The sequence below is a fragment of the Triticum aestivum genome, chromosome 2B (assembly GCF_018294505.1).
Source record: "Triticum aestivum cultivar Chinese Spring chromosome 2B, IWGSC CS RefSeq v2.1, whole genome shotgun sequence".
NCBI classification, from domain to species: Eukaryota; Viridiplantae; Streptophyta; class Magnoliopsida; order Poales; family Poaceae; genus Triticum; species Triticum aestivum.
Genome location: NC_057798.1, coordinates 610,448,540 through 610,470,577, shown reverse-complemented (window position 1 = coordinate 610,470,577; position 22,038 = coordinate 610,448,540).

The following is a 22,038-nucleotide window of genomic DNA, read 5'->3' as shown; positions in this document are numbered from 1 at the left end:
TCACTGAAAGGGGTTTCGGGGGGCCCCAACAAGTGTTCGGGGGCCCATGGCCCAAGGGGAGGGGGAAAACCAACCCACTAAGGGGTTGAGCGCCCCCCTCACCTCATCTCATGTAACCAGGAGGGTTGGGGGCACCCGCTAGGGCTTTCCACCTCCCGGCTTGGGCGACAAGTCACCCTAGGGGAGATCCCATCCGCCCTGGCCACCGCCCCCCTAGGGGAAACCCTAGGGGTGTCACCCCCTCCTCCCTTCCTGTCGGTGGGAAATGACACCTATGGGACCATAGGAATCCCTACTACGGTTTCGCGGGCGCGGGGTTGTGAGAAGAGCGGGATCAACACTCAGCATGCACACAAATCGTTTACCCAGGTTCGGGCCGCGAGGATGCCTAATACCCTAGTCCTGCTTTTAGTGTCTATTTGAGTGTTCTTGGAGTTCTTGAGCTAGCTATGATGCGTAACTTGTCCAAGGGTCTGAATCCCTCTCCGGTATGCCTCGGGCCTCCTTTTATAGTCAAGGGGATCGCCACAGTGGCACACAGGAGGGGGAAAGGTGTACAGTGGCTAAGCTTATCGCTAGCCATTACGGGACATAATGCATTTAATGCGCCCCTGAGGTGCCCCCCTGCTTTATCAGGGACGAAAACTAGGCCCGTCCCGTCTGTCGCTGCTCCATCCTACCCTGACACGCGTCCAGGCCAGCGAGGCGGGTGGTGCCATGTAGGCTGGCAGGCTGCTGAGTTGGTGCAGCGGTAGGGCCTTCACGAAGATTTGCACGCCGCCACGTAGTCGCCTGCCGAGTTGGCCCAGTGGCCTCTTGTTGATACGCACATGCCTGCCTAGTTGGTGGGCTGGCAGCTGCATGGGAACGACGGTGGAACCTTGGCGGGCGTGGGCCTTGCTGTGGCTCCGCGGATATCCTTGGAAAGGGCCTTGCCAGGCGCCTCGACAAGGGTCTTGCCACGGCACTGTGGTCGTCCCCGTCAAAGATCTTGCCAGAGGTCTTGTGGATTTCCTTGGCAAGGGTCTTGCCGAGGATCGTCGTCTTATGATCCTTGTCTTCACAAAGATTTGCATGCCATCACAGAGGTGCCTCTCGAGCCCTGGTTCCAACGTGGTTGATGGTGTTTGCAAACCTTGGGCTCAAGGGTGGCGCGCCCCTGCTGGCGCTGGGCAAGTTGCCCCGGCAAGGCTCCTGCCGGAGCTGTGGAGGCTGCCCTGGCAAGGGTCTTGTTGGGGGAGTCCACCTCGCCCTCTTGGCCTTTGTGTTCCTGGTCTTGGTGTCGCTTTGACCGTCCTGCGGCTTTGACTCCTCCCTCTGCCCTGCTAAGTGTGGTCGTGGGCGCGGCTCCGACTTCCCGTGCACTAGTAAGGGGTACAAAGGAGAGCCCCTACTTTAGTATACCGACATGAGCCTGTTGGGGAACGTAGCAGAAATTCAAAATTTTCCTACGAGTCACCAAGATCTATCTATGGAAAGACTAGCAACGAGAGAGAGGGGAGTGCATCTACATACCCTTGTAGATCGCTAAGAGGAAGCGTTACAAGAACGCGGACAAAGGAGTCGTACTCATAGCGATTCAGATCACGGTTGATTCCAATCTAAGCGCCGAACAACGGCGCCTCCGCGTTCAACACATGTGTAGCCCGGTGATGTCTCCCATGCCTTGATCCAGCAAGGAGAGAGGGAGAGGTTGGGGAAGACTCCGTCCAACAGCAGCACGACGGCGTGGTGGTGGTGGAGGAGCGCGGTACTCCAGCAGGGCTTCACCAAGCACTACGATAGAGAAGGAGGGAGAGAGGTAGGGCTGCGCCTTGGGAGAGAGAGATTCATGTGTTGGGCAGCCCCAAAATCTCCACTATGTATAGGGGGAAGGGAGAGGGGGAGGCGCCCTAGGGTTTCCCCTAGGGGGGGGGGGGGCGGCGCCCAGGGCAGATGGGATCTCCCCTTTGGGTGACTTGCCCCCCAAGCCAGGAGGTGGGAACCCTAGATGGGGCGCCCCAAACCCCCTGGTCACGTGGGAATAGGTGAGGGGGGCGCACAACCCCTTAGTGGGCTGGTTTTCCCCCTCCCCTTGGCCCATGAAGCACCCCAACACTTGCCGGGGCTCCCGAAACACCTTTCGGTCATGCTGGTCATCACCCGGTACCTCCAGAACACTTCCGGACTCCAAAACCCTTCGTCCAATATATCAATCTTCACCTCCGGACCATTCTGGGACTCCTCATGATGTCCGGGATCTCATCCGGGACTCCGAACAACACTCGGTAACTGCATACATACCTTCCCTATAACCCTAGCGTCATCGAACGTTAAGTGTGTGGACCCTACGGGTTCGGTAACCATGCATACATGACCGAGACAATTCTCCGGCCAATAACCAACAGCGGGATCTGGATACCCATGTTGGCTCCCACATGTTCCACGATGATCTCATCGGATGAACCACAATGTCAAGGATTCAATCAATCCCGTATACAATTCCCTTTTCTACCGGTATAGTACTTGCCCGAGATTCGATCGTCGGTATCCCGATACCTTATTCAATCTCGTTACCAGCAAGTCTCTTTACTCGTTCCGTAACACATCATCCCGCGATCAACTCCTTGATCACATTGTGCACATTATGATGATGTCCTACCGAGTGGGCCCAAAGATACCTCTCCGTCACACAGAGTGACAAATCCCAGTCTCGATTCATGCCAACCCAACAGAAACTTTCGGAGATACCCGTAGTGCACCTTTATAGCCACCCAGTTACTTGTGACGTTTGGTACACCCAAAGCATTCCTACGGTATCCAGAAGTTGCAAAATCTCACGGTCTAAGGAAAAGATACTTGACATTTAGAAAAGCTTTAGCATACGAACTACACGATCTTGTGCTAGGCTTAGGATTGGGTCTTGTCCATCACATCATTCTCCTAATGATGTGATCCCGTTATCAATGACATCCAATGTCCATGGTCAGGAAACCATGACCATATATTGATCAACGAGCTAGTCAACTGGAGGCTCACTAGGGACATGTTGTGGTCTATGTATTCACACATGTATTGTGGTTTTCGGTCAATACAATTATAGCATGAATAATAGACAATTATCATGAACAAGGAGATACAATAATGACCATTTTATTATTGCCTCTAGAGCATATTTCCAACAGTCTCCCACTTGCACTAGAGTCAATAATCTAGTTCACATCACCATGTGATTGTAATGAATCGACACCCATGGGGTTTGATCATATCTCGCTTGTGAGAGAGGTTATTAGTCAATGGATCTTCAGATCCGTGTGTGCTTTGCAAATCTCTATGTCATCTCCTAGATGCAGCTACCACACTCTATTTGGAGCTATTCCAAATAACTGTTCTACTATGCGAATCCAGTTTACTACTCAGAATAATCCGGATTAGTGTCAAAGTTTGCATCGGCGTAACCCTTTATGACAAACTCTTTTACCACCTCCATAATCGTGAAAATTCCTTAGTCCACTAGTTACTAAGGATAAGTTTGACCGCTGTCCTGTGATCCATTCCTGGATCACTCTTGTACCCCTTGACTGACTCATGGCAAGGCACACTTCCGGCGCGGTACACAGCATAACATTCTATAGAGCCTATGTCTGAAGCATAGGGGACGACCTTCGTCCTTTCTCTCTCTTCTGCCGTGGTCATGTCTTGAGTCTTACTCAATACTCACACCATATAACACAACCAAGAACTCCTTCTTTGCTGATCTATTTTGAACTCCTTCAACATCTTGTCACGATATGTATTCATTTGAAAGTACTATTAAGCGTTTTGATCTATCCTTATAGATCTTGATGCTCAATGTTCAAGTAGCTTAATCTAGGTTTTCCATTGAAAAACACTTTTCAAATAACCCTATATGCTTTCTAGAAATTCTACATCATTTCTGATCAACAATATGTCAACAACATATACTCATCAGAAATGCTATAGTGCTCCCACTCACTTCTTTGGAAATACAAGTTTCTCATAAACTTTGTATAAACCCAAAATCTTTGATCATCTCATCAAAGCATATATTCCAACTCCGAGATGCTTACTCCAGTCCTTAGAAGGATTGCTGGAGATTTGCATACTTGCTAGCATCTTTTAGGATTGACAAAACCTTCTGGTTGTATCACATACAACCTTTCCTCAAGAAAATCATTAAGGAAACAATGTTTTTGACATCCTATCTGCAAGATTTCATAAATAATGCAGGAACTGCTAATATAATTTCAACAGACTCTTAGCATCGCTACGGGTGATAAAGTCTCATTGTAGTCAACTCCTTGAACTTGTCAGAAAACATCTTAACGACAAGTCGAGCTTTCTTAATGGTGACACTTACCATCATTGTCCGTCTTCCCTTTTAAAATCCATGTGTACCCAACAGCCTTACGACCATCAAGTAGTTCTTCCAAAGTCTATACTTTGTTTTCATACATGGATCCTCTCTCGGATTTTATGGCCTCGAGCCATTCGTCGGAATCCGGGCCCACCATCGCTTCTCCATAGCTCGTACGTTCATTGTTGTCTAGCAACATGACCTCCCGACAGGATTACGTACCACTCTGGAGTAGTACATATCTTTGTCGACCTACGAGTTTTGGTAGTGACTTGATCCAAAGTTTCATGATCACTATCATCAACTTCCACTTCAATTGGTGTAGGTGCCACAGGAACAACTTCTTGTGCCCTGCTACACACTGGTTGAAGTGATGGTTCAATAACCTTATCAAGTCTCCACCATCCTCCCACTCAATTCTTTCGAGAGAAACTTTTCCTCGAGAAAGGAACCGTTTAAGAAACAATCACGTTTGCTTCCAGATCTGAAATAGGAGGTATACCCAACTGTTTTGGGTGACCTATGAAGATGCATTTTATCCGTTTTAGGTTCGAGCTTACTAGGATGAAACTTTTTCACATAAGCATCGCAGCCCCAAACTTTTAAGAAACGACAGCTTAGGTTTCTCTAAACCATAGTTCACACGTTGTCATCTCAACGGAATTACGTGGTGCCCTATTTAAAGTGAATGCAGTTGTCTCTAATGCCTAACCCATGAACGATAGTGGTAATTCGATAAGGGATATCATGGCATGCACCATACCCAATAGGGTGCAGCTATGATGTTCGAACACACCATCACACTATGGTGTTCCAGGCGGTATTAGTTTTTTGAAACAATTTCCACAAGGTCTTAATTGTGTACCAAACTCGTAACTCAGATATTCATCTGATCATATCATAGACTTTTTATCCTCTTGTCACGATGATCTTCAACTTCACTCTGAAATTACTTGAACCTTTCAATAATTCAGACTTGTGTTTCATCAAGTAAATATACTCAACATCTACTCAAATCATCTGTGAAGTAAGAACATAAAGATATCCACTGTGTGCCTCAGCACTCATTGGACTGCACACATCAAAATGTATTACTTCCAACAAGTTGCTTTCTTGTTCCCTCTTACTGAAAACGAGGCTTTTCAGTCATCTTGCCCATGTGGTGTGATTTGCATGTCTCAAGTGATTCAAAATCAAGTGAGTTCAAACGATCCATCTGCATGGAGTTTCTCCATGCGTACATACCGATAGACATGGTTCGCATGTCTCAAACTTTTCAAAAAACGAGTGAGTCCAAAGATCCATCAACATGGAGCTTCTTCATGTGTTTTATACCAATATGACTTACATGGCAGTGCCACAAGCAGGTGGTACTATCATTACTATCTTATATGTTTTGGCATGAACATGTGTATCACTACGATCGATATTCAATAAACCATTCATTTTAGGTGCAAGACCATTGAAGGTATTATTCAAATAAATAGAGTAACCATTATTCTTCTTAAATGAATAACCGTATTGCGATAGACATAATCCAATCATGTCTATGCTCAACGCAAACACCAAATAACAATTATTTAGGTTTTAACACCAATCTCGATGGTAGAGGGAGCAGGCGATGCTTGATCACATCAACCTTTGGAAACACTTCCAACACACATCATTATCTCACCTTTAACTAGTCTCCGTTTATTCATAGCTCTTTTATTTCGAGTTACTAACACTTAGCAACCGAACCGGTATCTTAATACCCTGGTGCTACTAGGAGTACTAGTAAAGTACACATTTAATACAATGTATATCCAATATACTTCGGTCAACCTTGCCAGCCTTCTCATCTACCAAGTATCTAGGGTAGTTCTGCTTCAGTGACTGTTCCCTCATTACAGAAGCACTTAGTCTCGGGTTTGGGTTCAACCCTGGGTTTCTTCACTGGAGCAGCAACTGATTTGCCGTTTCATGAAGTATTCCTTCTTGCCCTTGCCCTTCTTGAAACTAATGGTTTTACTAACCATCAACAATTGATGCTCCTACTTGACTTCTACTTTCGTGGTGTCAAACATCGCGAATATTTCAAGGATCATCATATCTATCCCTGATATGTTATAGTTCATCACGAAGCTCTAGTAGCTTGGTGGCAATGACTTTGGAGAAACATCACTATCTCATCTGGAAGATTAACTCCCACTCGATTGTACCCAGACAATCTGAGTACAAGCTCAACGATTGAGCTTTTCTCCCTTAGTTTGTAGGCTAAGAAACTTGTCAGAGGTCTCATACCTCTTGACGTGGGCACGAGCCTGAAATCCCAATTTTAGCCCTTGGAACATCTCATATGTTCCATGACATTTCGAAATCGTCTTTGGTGCCTCAATTCTAAACCGTTTAACATTACCTAACTATCACGTAGTTATCAAAGCGTGCATGTCAGATGTTCGCAACATCCATAGACGATGTTCGAGGTTCAGCACACCGAACGGTGCATTAAGGACATAAGCCTTCTACGCAGCAATGAGGACAATCCTCAGTTTACGGACCTAGTCCGCATAATTGCTACTATCAACTTTCAACTAAATTTTCTCTAGGAACATATCTAAAACAGTAGAACTAAAGTGCGAGCTATGACATAATTTTCAAAAACCTTTTGACTATGTTCAGGATAATTAAGTTCATCTTATGAACTCCCACTCAGATAGACATCCCTCTAGTCATCTAAGTGATACATGATCCGAGTCAACTAGGCCGTGTCCGATCATCACGTGAGATGGACTAGTCATCATCGGTGAACATCTTCATGTTGATCGTATCCACTATACGACTCATGTTCGACCTTTCGGTCTCTTGTGTTCCGAGGCCATGTCTGTACATGCTAGGCTCGTCAAGTCAACCTAAGTGTTTCGCGTGTGTAAATCTGGCTTACACCCGTTGTATGTGAACGTTAGAATCTATCACACCCGATCATCACGTGGTGCTTCAAAACAACGAACTTTCGCAATGGTGCACAGTTAGGGGGAACACTTTCTTGAAATTATTATGAGGGATCATCTTATTTACTACCGTCGTTCTAAGCAAATAAGATGCATAAACATGATAAACATCACATGCAATCAAATAGTGACATGATATGGCCAATATCATTTTGCTCCTTTTGATCTCCATCTTCGGGGCTCCATGATCATCATCGTCACCGGCATGACACCATGATCTCCATCATCGTATCTCCATGAAGTTGTCTCACCAACTTATTACTTCTACTACTATGGCTAACGGTTTAGCAAAGAAGTAAAGTAATTATATGGCATTATTCATTGACACGCAGGTCATACAATAAATAAAGACAACTCCTATGGCTCCTGCCGGTTGTCATACTCATCGACATGCAAGTCGTGATTCCTATTACAAGAACATGATCAATCTCATACATCACATATCATTCATCACATTCTTTTGGCCATATCACATCACATAGCATACCCTGCAAAAACAAGTTAGACGTCCTCTAATTGTTGTTTGCATGTTTTATGTGGCTGCTATGGGTTTCTAGCAAGAACGTTTCTTACCTACGCAATAGCCACAACGTGATATGCCAATTGCTATTTACCCTTCATAAGGACCCTTTTCATCGAATCCTATCTGACTAAAGTGGGAGAGACTGGCACCCGCTAGCCACCTTATGCAACAAGTGCATGTCAGTCGGTGGAACCTGTCTCACGTAAGTGTATGTGTAAGGTCAGTCCGGGCCGCTTCACCCCACAATACCGTCAAAACAAGATAGGACTAGTAACGGTAAGCATATTGAACAAAATCAACGCCCACAACAACTTGTGTTCTACTCGTGCATAGAATCTACGCAATAGACCTAGCTAATGATGCCACTGTTGGGGAACTTAGCAGAAATTCAAAATTTTCCTACGAGTCACCAAGATCTATTTATGGAGAGACTAGCAACGAGAGAGAGGGGAGTGCATCTACATACCCTTGTAGATCACTAAGCGAAAGCGTTACAAGAACGCGGATGAAGGAGTCGTACTCGTAGCGATTCAGATCGCGGTTGATTCCGATCTAAGCGCCGAACAACGGCGCCTCCGTGTTCAACACACGTGCAGCCCGGTGACGTCTCCCATGCCTTGATCCAGCAAGGATAGAGGGAGAGGCTGGGGCAGACTCCGTGCACCAGCAGCATGACGGCGTGGTGGTGGTGGAGGAGCGCGGTACTCCGGCAGGGCTTCGCCAAGCACTACGAGAGACGAGGAGGGAGAGAAGTAGGGCTGCGCCTTGGGAGAGAGAGACTCATGTGTTGTGCAGCCCCAAAACCTCCACTATATATAGGGGGAAGGGAGAGGGGGAGGCGCCCTAGGGTTTCCCCTAGGGGGGGCGGCGCCGAGGGTAGATGGGATCTCCCCTTTGGGTGACTTGGCCCCCAAGCCAGGAGGTGGAACCCTAGATGGGGCGCCCCAAACCCCCTGGTCACGTGGGAATAGGTGAGGGGGGTGCACAGCCCCTTAGTGGGCTGGTTTTCCTCCTCCCCTTGGCCCATGAAGTCCCCCCAACACTTGCCGGGGCTCCCGAAACACCTTTCGGTCATGCTGATCATCACCCGGTACCTCCGGAACACTTCCGGACTCCAAAACCCTTCATCCAATATATCAATCTTCACCTCTGGACCATTCCGGGACTCCTCGTGACATCCGGGATCTCATCCGGGACTCCAACCAACATTCGTAACCGCATACATACCTTCCCTATAACCCTAGCGTCATCGAACCTTAAGTGTGTAGACCCTACGGGTTCGGGAACCATGTAGACATGACCGAGACAACTCTCCAGCCAATAACCAACAGCAGGATCTGGATACCCATGTTGGCTCCCACATGTTCCACGATGATCTCATCGGATGAACCACGATGTCAAGGATTCAATCAACCCCGTATACAATTCCCTTTGTCTACCGGTATAGTACTTGCCCGAGATTCGATCGTCGCTATCCCGATACCTTGTTCAATCTCGTTACTGGCAAGTCTCTTTACTCGTTCCGTAACACATCATCCCGCGATCAACTCCTTGATCACATTGTGCACATTATGATGATGTCCTACCGAGTGGGTCCAGAGATACCTCTCCGTCACACGGAGTGACAAATCCCAGTCTCCATTCGTGCCAACCCAATAGACACTTTTGGAGATACCTGTAGTGCACCTTTATAGCCACCCAGTTACGTTCTGACGTTTGGTACACCCAAAGCATTCCTACAGTATCCGGGAGTTGCACAATCTCATGGTCTAAGGAAAAGATACTTGACATTTAGAAAAGCTTTAGCATACGAACTACACGATCTTGTGCTAGGCTTAGGATTAGGTCTTGTCCATCACATCATTCTCCTAATGATGTGATCCCGTTATCAATGACATCCAATGTCCATGGTCAGGAAACCACGACCATCTGTTGATCAACGACCTAGTCAACTAGAGGCTCACTAGGGACATGTTGTGGTCTATGTATTCACACATGTATTGCGGTTTCCGGTCAATACAATTATAGCATGAATAATAGACAATTATCATGAACAAGGAAATACAATAATAACCATTTTATTATTGCCTCTAGGGCATATTTCCAACAGAGCCCCTGGGCCTGGGCCACACATAAGCGCAACGCGTTGTTGGGCTAGGCCTAGAATGGTGCGCGGGCAAGTGGGGAGGATTTTACCGCGGTAACTTCTCCTGTCTGCTACGCTTCCCTACGACCTGCGTTGAACGCGCGACGTGGGGGTCGTGCGTGACGTGGGGGTCATGCATGGGGCGGTCGCTGCACGCATGCGTCGCATCATAGTAAATAGTAAAGAGGTGGCCTGTGCCTTCCCCATAAAAAGGTATAACCGCAAGCGCGCGACTCATTTACCCTCTACGCTTTCCCCAATCTTGGAACCACTATCCCGTCCTTCTTCCTCCTCAAGCTCTCGCCTTTGCTCACCGCCGCTACGTTCACCATTGTTCTTTACTTCTCGCCCCAATTCCACTGCCATGGCGCCTAAACCTAGCAAGGGCAAGGGAGCGTCCAAAGATGCAAGGGAGAAGGAGGTGCCTGAGAGCGAGGCGGTGGCGTGGCGGGCGCAGTTCGCCTACTTCTCCCCGTCATCGGTCGACGTCTTCCACCTCAAGGACTTCTTCTGGCCTCTACGTGGCGGGCAGTTCATCTACTTCTCCCCGTCATCAATCGACGTCTTCCACCTCAAGGACTTCTCCTGCCACGTGCGTCATCCCCGCCGATTGCGGCAAGGCCGGCCCAAAACGGTACCCATTTTTCGTTGACTTCTTCTCTTCTGGGCTCTGCCCCCCTTTCTCTGATTTCTTCAATGATGTCATGTGCACCTTCGGCTTCCATTTGTTGGATCTCACGCCGAATGCCGTGGCGTGCATGGTGCTCTTTGCCCACCTCTGTGAGGGCTTTGCCGGGGTGCTCCTCAGCACGACGCTCTTCCGCCACTACTTTTACCCCCGTCTCCAGCCAGGGGTGCCCTCTCTGGGAGCATCACCTGCATCCCGAGGATCCAAGAGAAGGGAGCATACCCGGAGGGAGCCCAGAGGGAAAGGTGGGAGGAGTGGCGGGGCCGATGGTGCTGGATTGCGAAGGAGAACTCGCCGGATTTCTGCCGGGGCGTTCGTCAGAGCTTGCTGCTCTGCGGCGCGGATTGGGGCAACCTCGATGTTAACGACGAGAAACTTCGATCACCACCACCAGGATTCGTCGCCTCACCGAGGCCGGGCTCACCCTCGAGATGATTGGGGCGGATTCATCCGCCGCTGAATCGCTCCACTGCCCAACAAGGGGAGGCCGGCCTGGGATTTCAGGAATGCGGCTAACATCATGAGGCTCTATCCCGGCCTGAAGCACAACTTTACGGTGATGGGGCATGCTTATTTCTGCCAAAGGCTCTTTCAGCTTGATGTGTTTGCCGACGGCAGGGTGGAGAGGACCGGTAGGGCCGCGAAATCCGGCAAGGCCATCAAGGGGCCCTTGTTCGGGCTGCCGGTGGGAGTGGTCCCACTGAGCAACAACTCCTGCTAGTCCGACATCCTCGACATGATGCTGGTCTTCAACGCGCACGGCCTCGACCCATCCTGGGTTGAGCCCCCGACACATGAGGTGCAGGAGTTCTTCGACAGCTTGGTCTAAGTTCTCGATCATGACGAGCCGTTGCTCATCTAGGACACCACCCAGGAGGAGCTGAACTACATTGCTGCTAGGGTGGTGGAGACGGAGCTTACCAGGGCGGCCAGCAACACCGGCGCCATGGAGAACGAGGCCGCCATGGCCACAGAGGAGAAGGAGGTCGCCCAGCAGGCAAAGTCTGCCGGGGAGGCCAGCAGCGCCAGCACCGAGGTCCCCCCTGCTAGAGATGTGGTCGAGGAGCTGGCCGAGGAAGAGGCCAAAGCTAATGATCCTCCGACCACGAAGAAAAGGCGTGTCCTGCGACGGGCCAGCTCTGGCGAGTCGGTCCGGTCTAGCAGGGCCGAGCAGTGGCAAGGTGTTCAGGGGGAGGTCGTGCGTGAAACGAGGGCCGCGGCAGCGAAGAAGAAGGCCGCGGTGGCAAAGAAGAAGACGACCGCCTCTTCTTCATGCAAGCACTACCGGACTCCATCGCCTTCGTCTCCTCCCATAGATGCCGACAGGGAGGTCGCCTTCGACTTCTCATCCCTTGGTTCAAGGAGTAAGAGGAAAGCAACAGAAGAGGAGGGGAAAGATGAGTAAGTATCTTGCCCCCGTCATTTCCGCCCTTCCCAACCTTGCCGCTTTTCTTGATTTGTTCTATCTCGCAGGGACGCGGAGACGCTGGCCCAACGGGTGGCGAAGAAAGCCAAGGCCTCGACGGGCAGCCAGCCCCCGGCGGGCACCTCGAATGCACCACTGGTGGTGGAGAGCAGCCCGGACAATAGCCCCCGTCTCAGCCCCCAGCGTGCATTGACCACTCACTCCTCATCAATGTGTGTCGGGGTGCGATTCTTTCACACCAACCTTGTCGTGGTTGCAGGAGAAGGACGACAACAGGAGGAGCCACTGAGGGCCACCCCCAACACGCCGCCCCTATCAACCACGCTGCCCCGAGGAGCGTCCCCTGCAAGGGCGCCGGGCACTGACCCATGCACATGGAGGAGGAGGAGGCGAAATTGGGCGCTGGCGGCCCCGTCACGGCATCGGATGTTGGTGGGAAGGGGGCCACTCCTTCCTAGCCCGGCACGGGTGAGTTTATTTGCCTTCTGTCCCTACTTGTTTCTTCTTCTTCTTCTGAAGTTTCGATCTTGGCTTTGTTTCACACTGCTTCTTGGTATCCAGATCCTTCCTTGGCCGACCGGGAGGACCCCGACACTATCATCGAGGAGGTCGCCAAGGACGCCGAGGCAGAGGCCAAGAAGATCGCCGCCAAGGAAGCTGCCAAGGATGCTGAGGATGCCGCCAAGGGGCCGGCCGGGAAGACCGGCAATGCCACTGCCGAGGAGGCCGGCAAGGGGCCTGCCGGGGAGGTCGGCAAGGCCACTGCCGAGGAGGAGGTGGTCGATGATCAACCCTCCTCCTCCGCCGCCTCTGGCTCAGGCAGGTACTTGAAGGTGGGTGACAACTTGTTCGTCCACCTTCCAGGGACGGCGAGCACCGGAGCTCCCACCGAGGGATAGGTGTTCGATGACGAGGTGCTCGCCACCACTGGGCTTGAGGTTGTTGACGAGCCGAGCGCCGGTGGCAGTTGCCAAGAAGAGCGGCTCCTCCGGGCCATGAGCGCTAGCTTCAACAAGCTTCAGGCACTCCACTGCGCCCGTCTGGACAAGGCGAAGTCCAAGGAGGTGGTGGCGAACAAAGCGGAGGTAGACCTCGAGGAACGCATCACCGAGGCGCAGGCCTGGTTCTGCCAGGCCCATGAGGAACTGGGGATTGCCCAATATCAGTTGGTCAAGCACAAGCAGGAGCTTATGTTCAAGCAGCTGACATTGAGAAGGTCCGGGAGATGGCGAGGGCACATGTCGACAAGGATGAGGCCATCCAGCACCAGCGCAAGGCTGCGCTAAACTCCCAGGAGGAGGACCTTGCCACTCGTGAGGAGAAGCTTGCCGCAACACTCCGCGGGAAGGATGAGGAGGTGGAGAAGCTTGTTGCGCTATAGACCCAGGGGTTGGAGCAGAAGCACAAAGAAGCACTCAATGCTCAAGCCCGGGCCCATGACGACAAGGTGAAGGAGCTGGAGGCGGAGTGGGACGGCCTGAAGACCCAAGACCTGGAGCTGGTGAAGGAGAAAAATACGCTCAACGGGGCTCTGGTCGAGGCGCAAGCTGTGATCCTCGGCAAAGCTGAGCTGCTCTCCACGGCCAACGACTCCGTCAAGGACCTGAAGCTTAAGGTGGAGGGCCTTGAGGGGACGCTGTCGGAGGTCAAGGCCCGAGAGGGGATCCTGACCAAGCGTTTGGCAGAGGAGATGCAGCTACGGGCGAATGACGCTGCCAATCACGAAGATTTCATGAAGGGCAAAAACCTCTGGATCAGCCGCCTCGCCGATGTCGCCAACAGGATCACCAAGAAGCTAGCTCCCATGGGAATGCTGGACGTGAGGTACGCCCCGGAGCCAAACGTGACTCCCAACGCCAGGCTGACCCTGTTCTTCGAGGGTGTTCTTGAGGCCCTAGAGTGGTTCCGCTCAAACAGGGCAAACTCTCTAGCCAATGAGGCCCAGACGTTTTGCCAGGGTGCCATGATCAAGGTCCTCACCAAGCTGGCGTACTGGAACCCCAACTTCAACTTTGACGCCGCACTAGAGAGCTTGCCGGAGGATGCGGACCTCACAATGCTCGAGTAGCGTATCGAGCCCATCATCAGCCGTGTCGGCGGAATCCAGAGGTTAGAGGGCCAGCGCGGGGATTAGGCACCCTGTTTCTCGTTGCCGCTCCAGGTTCATGACCAAGACAATTTTTATCCTTAGTTAGAACCGTGGCAACAATTCATGTAATATAACTCTGCAGTACTTTTGATAGGATGCATGTTATTTCCCTGTTCAGTCTCCCTTTGTATGTCCACCCTATGTTAATTGGGTAGGCTTGCCAGTGCATAAACCCAAAATGCTACGCTTTCAAGGACAGATCCTTTAGCGACCAGCTGGGTATGCTTGCCGCCAGGAGAACCACCTTGCCGTTCTCAGCGCGGCCGCTCGAATTAACAAGCGAACTCGAGACAGAACGAGAGCGTTGCCAATAGCGGAAGGCCACCCTGCCATTCATGACGCAGCCGCTCGATCTATTGAGCGTACTCGAAACAGACCAAGGGCGTTGCCCATAATGGAAGGGCCCCACTGCGTGTAGGTTTTTCATACAGGGGGAAAGATCTCCAAGGGGAATAACCTTATAAAAACAAATTTCTCAAAGATTTGCGCAACTTAGCTTTTCTGTTGCCGCGCGAGCGTTTGCTGCATCCGCCGATGACGCTGCTCGCTCGGTCGCCTTCTTCCTTGGAAACCATGGCAATGAAGAACTGTTAAACTAACTACTGAACTAGATTCTCTCAACTGCGCCCCTTTCCTGGCGCGCAAAGAAGTCGGTGGGAAACGACACCTATGGGATCACAGGAATCCCTACTACGGTTCGGTGGGCGCGGGGTTGTGAGAAGAGCGGAATCAACAATCAACAAGCACATAGATCGTTTACCCAGGTTTGGGCCGCGAGGATGCGTAATACCCTAGTCCTGCTTTTAGTGTCTATTTGAGTGTTCTTGGAGTTCTTGAGCTAGCTACGATGCACAACTTGTCCAAGTGTCCGAATCCCTCTCCGATATGCCTCGGGCCTCCTTTTATAGTCAAGGGGATCGCCACAGTGGCACATAGGAGGTGGAAAGGTGTATAGTGGCTAAGCTTATCGCTAGCCATTATGGGACATAACACATTTAATGCGCCCGTGAGGTGTCCCCCTGCTTTATCGGGGACAGAAACCAGGCCCGTCCCATCCATCGTCGCTCCATCCTACTGTGACACGCGTCCATGCCAGCAAGGCGGGTTGTGCCATGTAGGCTGGCAGTCTCCTGAGTTGGTGCGGCGATAGGGCCTTCACGAAGATTTGCATGCTGCCACATAGTCGCCCGCTGAGTTGGCCTAGAGGCCTCTTGTTGACACGCAGGTGCCTGCCTAGTTGGTCGGCTGGCAGCTGCATGGGAACGGCAGTGGAACCTTGGCGGGCGTGGGCCTAGCTGTGGCCCCGCGGATATCCTTGGCAAGGGCCTTGCCAGGGGCCCCGACAAGGGTCTTAGTGCGGCACTGTGGTCGTCCCCGGCAAAGATCTTGCCGGAGGTCTTCTGGATTTTCTTGGCAAGGGTCTTGCCGAGGATCGTCATCTTTTGATCCTTGTCTTCACAAAGATCTGGATGCCATCATAGAGGTGCCTCTCGAGCCTTGGTTCCAACGTGGTTGATGGTGTTTTGAAACCTTGGGCTCAAGGGTGGCGTGCCCTGCTTGCGCTGGGCAAGTTGCCCTGGCAAGGCTCCTGCCGGAGCTGTGGAGTCTGCCCCGGCAAGGGTCTTGCCGGGGGAGTCCACCTCTCCCTCTTGGCCTTTGTGTTCCTGGTCTTGCTGTCGCTTTGACCATCCTGCGACTTTGACTCCTCCCTCTACCCTGCTAGGTGTGGTCGTGGGCGCGGCTCGGACTGCTCATGCACTAGTAAGGGGTACAAAGGAGAGCCCCTACTTTAGTACACCAACACTTCCCCCTTATATAGAGAGGTAGAGAGAGGACAGCTGCAACCCTAGAGCACATCTCCTCGCCACGGTGCTGCCTCTCCTCTCCCTCGCATCCATCTTCCTGTCTGTAGTGCTTAGCGAAGCTCTGCTGAGATTCCTCCACCACCACCGCCACCACGCCGTCATGCTGCCGGAGGACTCGAGCTACTACTTCAGCATCGCTCGTTGGATCGAGGAGGTGATGGCTTCATCAATCCGTACATGTGTTGAGCACGGAGGTGCTGTCCGTTCAGCACTTGGATCGGGAGGTTGCGGGACGGATCGTGATTGGATCGCGAAGACGATCGACTACATCAACCGCGTTTCTTAACGCTTCCGCTTAGCGATCTACAAGGGTATGTAGATCCAATATCTCCTCTCGTATATGGTCATCTCCTAGATTGGATCTTGGTGAGCGTACAGATTTTTTTGTTTCCCATGCAACGTTCCCCAATAGTGGCATCATGAGCCAGGTCTATGCATAGATGAGATCACGTGTAGAACATAAAGGAGTTTGTGGGCGTTGATATTCATATTGCTTCCTTCCTTGGTCTTTTCTTGATTCAATGGTATTGTGGGATGAAGCGTCCCAGACCAACCATACATGTCCACGTACATGAGACCGGTTCCATCGACAGACATGTCACTTTGTTGCATAAGGATGGCTGGCGGGTGTCTGTCTCTCCCACCTTAGTTGAGTCAGATTTTACAAAGGCGGTCCTTGTAGAAGGTTAAATACCAACTTGCATATCACCGTTGTGGCTTTGCGTAGGTAAGAATCGTTCTTGCTAGATACCCATAGCAGCCACCTAAAACATGCAACAACAATTAGAGGACGTCTGACTTGTTTTTGCAGGGTATGTTGTGATATGATATGGCCAAAGACATGATGAGATATATTTGATGTATGAGATGATCATTTTTGTAATAGTTTATATTGACTTGCATGTTGATGCATACGGCAACCGGCAAGAGCCATAGAGTTGTCTTTAATTATTGTATGACCTGCGTGTCAATCACTAAGTACTATGTAATGCTTTACTTTATTGCTAAGAAGTAGCAATAGTAGTAGAATCATGGTTGGCATGACGACCCTGAAGGCGACACAATGATGGAGATCAAGATGATGGAGATCATTGTGTCATGCCGGTGACGATGGAGATCATGCCGATGCTTTCGAGATAGAGACCAAAAGCACAAGTATATGGCCATATCATGTCATGTATGATTTTCATGTGATGTTAATCCTTTTATGCATCTTATTTTGCTTAGGACGACGGTAGCATTATAAGGTGATCCCTCACTAAAATTTCAAGATAAAATTGTGTTCTCCCCAAGTGTGCACTGTTGTGAAAGTTCGTCGTTTCGAAGTATGATAGACTGTCATTCACATACAATGGGTGCAAGCCAGTGTTGCACATGTGAACACTTTGGTTAAACTTGACGAGCCTAGCATGTACAGACATGGCCTCAGAACACAAGAGACCGGAAGGTCGAACATGAGTCATATAGCAGATATGATCAACATGGAGACGTTCACCATTGAAGCCACCTCATCTCACGTGATGATCGGACATGGGTTGGTGAATTTGGATCGTGTAACACTCGGACAACTGGAGGGATGTTGATTTGAGTGGGAGTTTTTAGGTAATATGATTAATTGAACTCATTATCATGAACGATGGTCTAAAGTTGCCTTTGCAAATTTATGTTGTAGATCAATGGCTCGTGCTGTAGCTCCCCTGAATTTCAATGCATTCCTAGAGAAAGCTAAGCTGAAAGATGATGGGAGTAACTTTGTGGACTAGGCCCGTAATCTGAGGATTATCCTCACGGCTTCCCATAAGTCTTATGTCCTTGATGCACCGCTTGGTGCACCACCCCCTCCAGCAACTGTGGACGTTGTGAATGCTTGGAAGACGCATGTTGATGACTACTTAATAGTTTAGTGCGCCATGTTGTATGGCTTAGAGCCAGGACTTCAAAGGCATTTTGAACGTCATGGAGCATATGAGATGTTCCAAGAGTTGAAGTTTATCTTTGAGAAGAATGCCTGGATCGAGAGGTATGAGACCTCCGATAAGTTATATGCTTGCAAGATGGAGGAGAACATGTCTGTCAGTGAGCACATACTCAGAATGTCTTGGTACTACAACTGTCTGGCTGAATTGGGAATTGAGCTCCTGCCAGAGGCTGTCACTGACAGAGTTCTTCAATCGCTACCACCTAGCTACAAGAGCTTTGTGTTGAACTATAACATGCAAGGGATGAACAGGTCAGTCTCCGAGCTGTTCACGATGCTGAAAGTCACTGAGTTAGACATCCAGAAGGAGCATCAAGTGTTGATGGTGAATAAAACCACTAGTTTCAATAAGAGCAAGCGAAAGAAGGGAAAATTCAAGAAGGGTGGCAAAACAGTTGCTCCTCCCCCCCCCCCCCCCGTGAAGAAACCCAAGGCTGGACCCAAGCCAGAAACTGAGTGCTTCTATTGCAAGGGAACTGGCCACTAGAAGCGGAACTGCGCCAAGTATCTGGCCGACAAGAAGGGGGCCAACATCAACAAAGGTATATATGATATACATGTTATTGATGTGTACCTTACGAACTCCCATTGTAGTGCCTGGATATTTGATACCGGTTTGGTTGCTCACATTTGCAACTCAAAGCAGGAACTACAGAATAGATGGAGGCTGTTAAGGACAAAGTGGCGATGCGCGTGGGAAATGTTTCCAAGGTTGATGTGATCACGGTCAGCATGCTCGCTCTTTGATTACCATCAGGATTAGTGATGAACCTGAATAATTGTTATTTAGTGCCTGCATTGAGCATGAACATTATATCTGGATCTTGTTTAATGCGAGACGGTTACTCATTTAAATTAGAGAATAATGGTTGTTCTACTTATATGGGTAATATCTTTTATGGTCATGCACCTATTGTAAGGGGTTTATACTTATTAAATCTCAATAGTGATGATACACATGTTCATAACATTGATACCAAAAGATCTAGAGTTAGTAATGATTGTCGGATATCGGATTCCGGCAAAACCCTTAAGGTTCGAACTCTAGGGTGTGAACGAAGATCTTCTCCCTACCGATCTACGCCCACAACCTCGCCGAGATTCTAAGCTAACACGATCAACAACACAATGGACGCAAGGTTTATACAGGTTCGAGACACCGTTGTGGTGTAATACCCTACTCCTGTGTGTGGTGTGGTGGATTGCCTCTTGGGTTGATGATGAATAGTACATAGGAAGAATAGCCTCGTGAGGAGAGGTGTTCTTGTGGTGGTGGTGTGTAGATCAGCTAGGTTCGATCCCGGATCAGATTCCCCCTTCTACTATGATGGCTATCTCTATTTATAGAGGCCCTGGTCCTCTTCCCAAATATTGAGCGGGAAGGGATTCCACAATGGCGGGATTTGAAAGGGGACAACCAATACAAGCTATCCTGACTAAAGGTGGTCTTCAACTGCCAAAAGCGCTGGCGATGACGCCGTCTTGGGATCCACGGTGACCTCCGTCCTGCCGTCCTGCTGGTCTTGGTCTTGTTGCATTGATATGGAAACCTTTGATTGATGCCTTGGTACTCCGCGCCTGCGCTTGCCCCCTTTGCACAAAAGTGGAAACGAGGACACTGCACAGTGTGGCGCCCGCCTGGCCTTGATAGTCATGGCTTGCATCATGAGCACCTCGTGAGGTACCCTTAACTTGATCTCTCCGCCTCTTCGCGAGCCTGCCTGGTGAGGCCGCCCCTGAGGAGGCCTTGCATCGTCCGCCCCACGAGGCTTGGTCCCTCACGAGGGTCTTGAACTTGGGTTGATGAAGATGGGCCGAACTGGGCCACCACTGAGCCACGCCGCTGGCCGCGGGCAGGCAAGTCTGGATACCCCCATATCCAAAATGTCGACAATGATAATACCAACTTCTTGTGGCACTGCCGCTTAGGTCATATTGGTGCAAAGCGCATGAAGAATCTCCATGCTGATGGAATTTTGGAGTCACTTGATTTTGAATCACTTGACACATGCGAACCATGCCTCATGGGCAAGATGACTAAGACCCCGTTTTCTGGAACAATGGAACGGGCAAGTGACTTGTTGGAAATCATACATACTGATGTGTGTGGTCCAATGAGCATTGACGCGCACAATGGATATTGTTACTTTCTCACCTTCACCGATGACTTGAGTAGATACATGTATATTTACTTGATGAAGCATAAGTCTGAAACCTTTGAAAAGCTCAAGCAGTTTTAGAGTGAAGTTGAGAATCATTGTAACAAGAAGATTAAATTCGTACGATCCGATCGAGTGGGAGAATATTTGAGTTATGAGCTTGGTAATCACTTAAGACAATGTGGAATTGCTTCACAGTTGACGCCACCTAGAACACCATAGCGTAATGGTGTGTTTGAACGTCGTAATCGTACCTTATTGGATATGGTGCGTTCTATGATGTCTCTTGCCGATCTGCCACTATCGGTTTGGGGTTATGTGTTAGAGACAACTACATTCACTTTAAATAGGGTACCATCTAAGTCCGTGGAGACGACGCCGTATGAGCTATGGTTTGGCAAGAAACCTAAGTTGTCGTTTCTTAAGGTTTGGGGCTGCCATGCTAATGTCAAAAGGCTTCACCCGTAGAACATCAAACCCAAAGCGGACAAATGCATCTTCATACACTACGAAAAAAGACACATTCGTGACATTTTGGGCCGAATTTTTTTTTCAGTCATGCTTATGACACTTCTATGACGATAATTGTGACAAACCCTGATATCATCATAGATGTGGTGGGCTCCTACTTCTGTGACAAAAAATCATGACAGACAATGGGCTGTTCGTCCTGGGCGGGCCTGAGATGCACCTGCATGACATTCTTTGGGCCGTCCATGATGGAAAAAATCATGATAGAAGCGAGGGCGAGGAAAATTTCGGGGAGTTCTCGGTTACAGTGGGTGGTCGGGGCCGAGCGATGCACGGAGATTTGCACGTTTCTATCGTACATGTACGCGCATGTGTGCGAGGCGTTGCGCTCTAACTGAACCCGAGTGAGGCGTTGGGCTCTAACTGAACCCGAGCGATTGCACTAGCTACGTTACTGAACCCCGACCGATCCCTTGCTGTTAACTGAACCCGAGTGATTACTTTGCTACTGCTGCTAACTGAAGTCGATCGAACCCGCTGCCTCTTGATGAACAATGAACGTGGGGGTTGGTTAAACGAGTCGAGACATACGTGGTTGGGGTTGGTTGAACAATTCTCGGTGGGCGTTGGATGAACAAGATCTTGTGGTAGTAGAGGCCGTTGCCGCTGGAAGAACAGGACCCCGATCGAGGAGGTGGGGTTGGATGAACAGTAGTTGGTGGAGGGAGCCCGTGGAGGACTGGTTGAACAGGACCCCGTGGAGGGCTTATTGAACAGTAGCCGGTGGAGGCTGGATGAACAGGACCCCGTGGAGGGCTGGATGAACAGTAGCCAATGGAGGCTGGAGGTAGTCGATGGTGGAAGAACAGTAGCAGGTGGAGGCTGGAGGAAGTCAACGGTGGATGAACAGTAGCCCGTGGAGTCCCATTTTGCGGTATGCCACACCCCTCCCGATGAACATGACCCCTGTTTCGACCGTTGGAGGTTGAAGAGAAGTCCGTTTCCTCCATTTTGCGGTACCCCACACCCCTCCTGATCAACAGGACCCTGTTTCGACCATAGGAGCTCGAACAGAAGTCCATTTCCACCGTTTTGTGGTACGCCAGACCCTTCCCGATGAACAGGACCCTGTTTCGACCATACGCGGTCGAATAGAAGTCCCGTTTCCTCTGTTCTGCAGTACGCCAGGCCTCGTTTCAGCTGTTCTGTCCAAGCCAGTTGGCTCCCGATGAACAGGACGCGTTCCAACCCAGTGGCTTCGCTCCTGATGAACAAGACGCATTCCG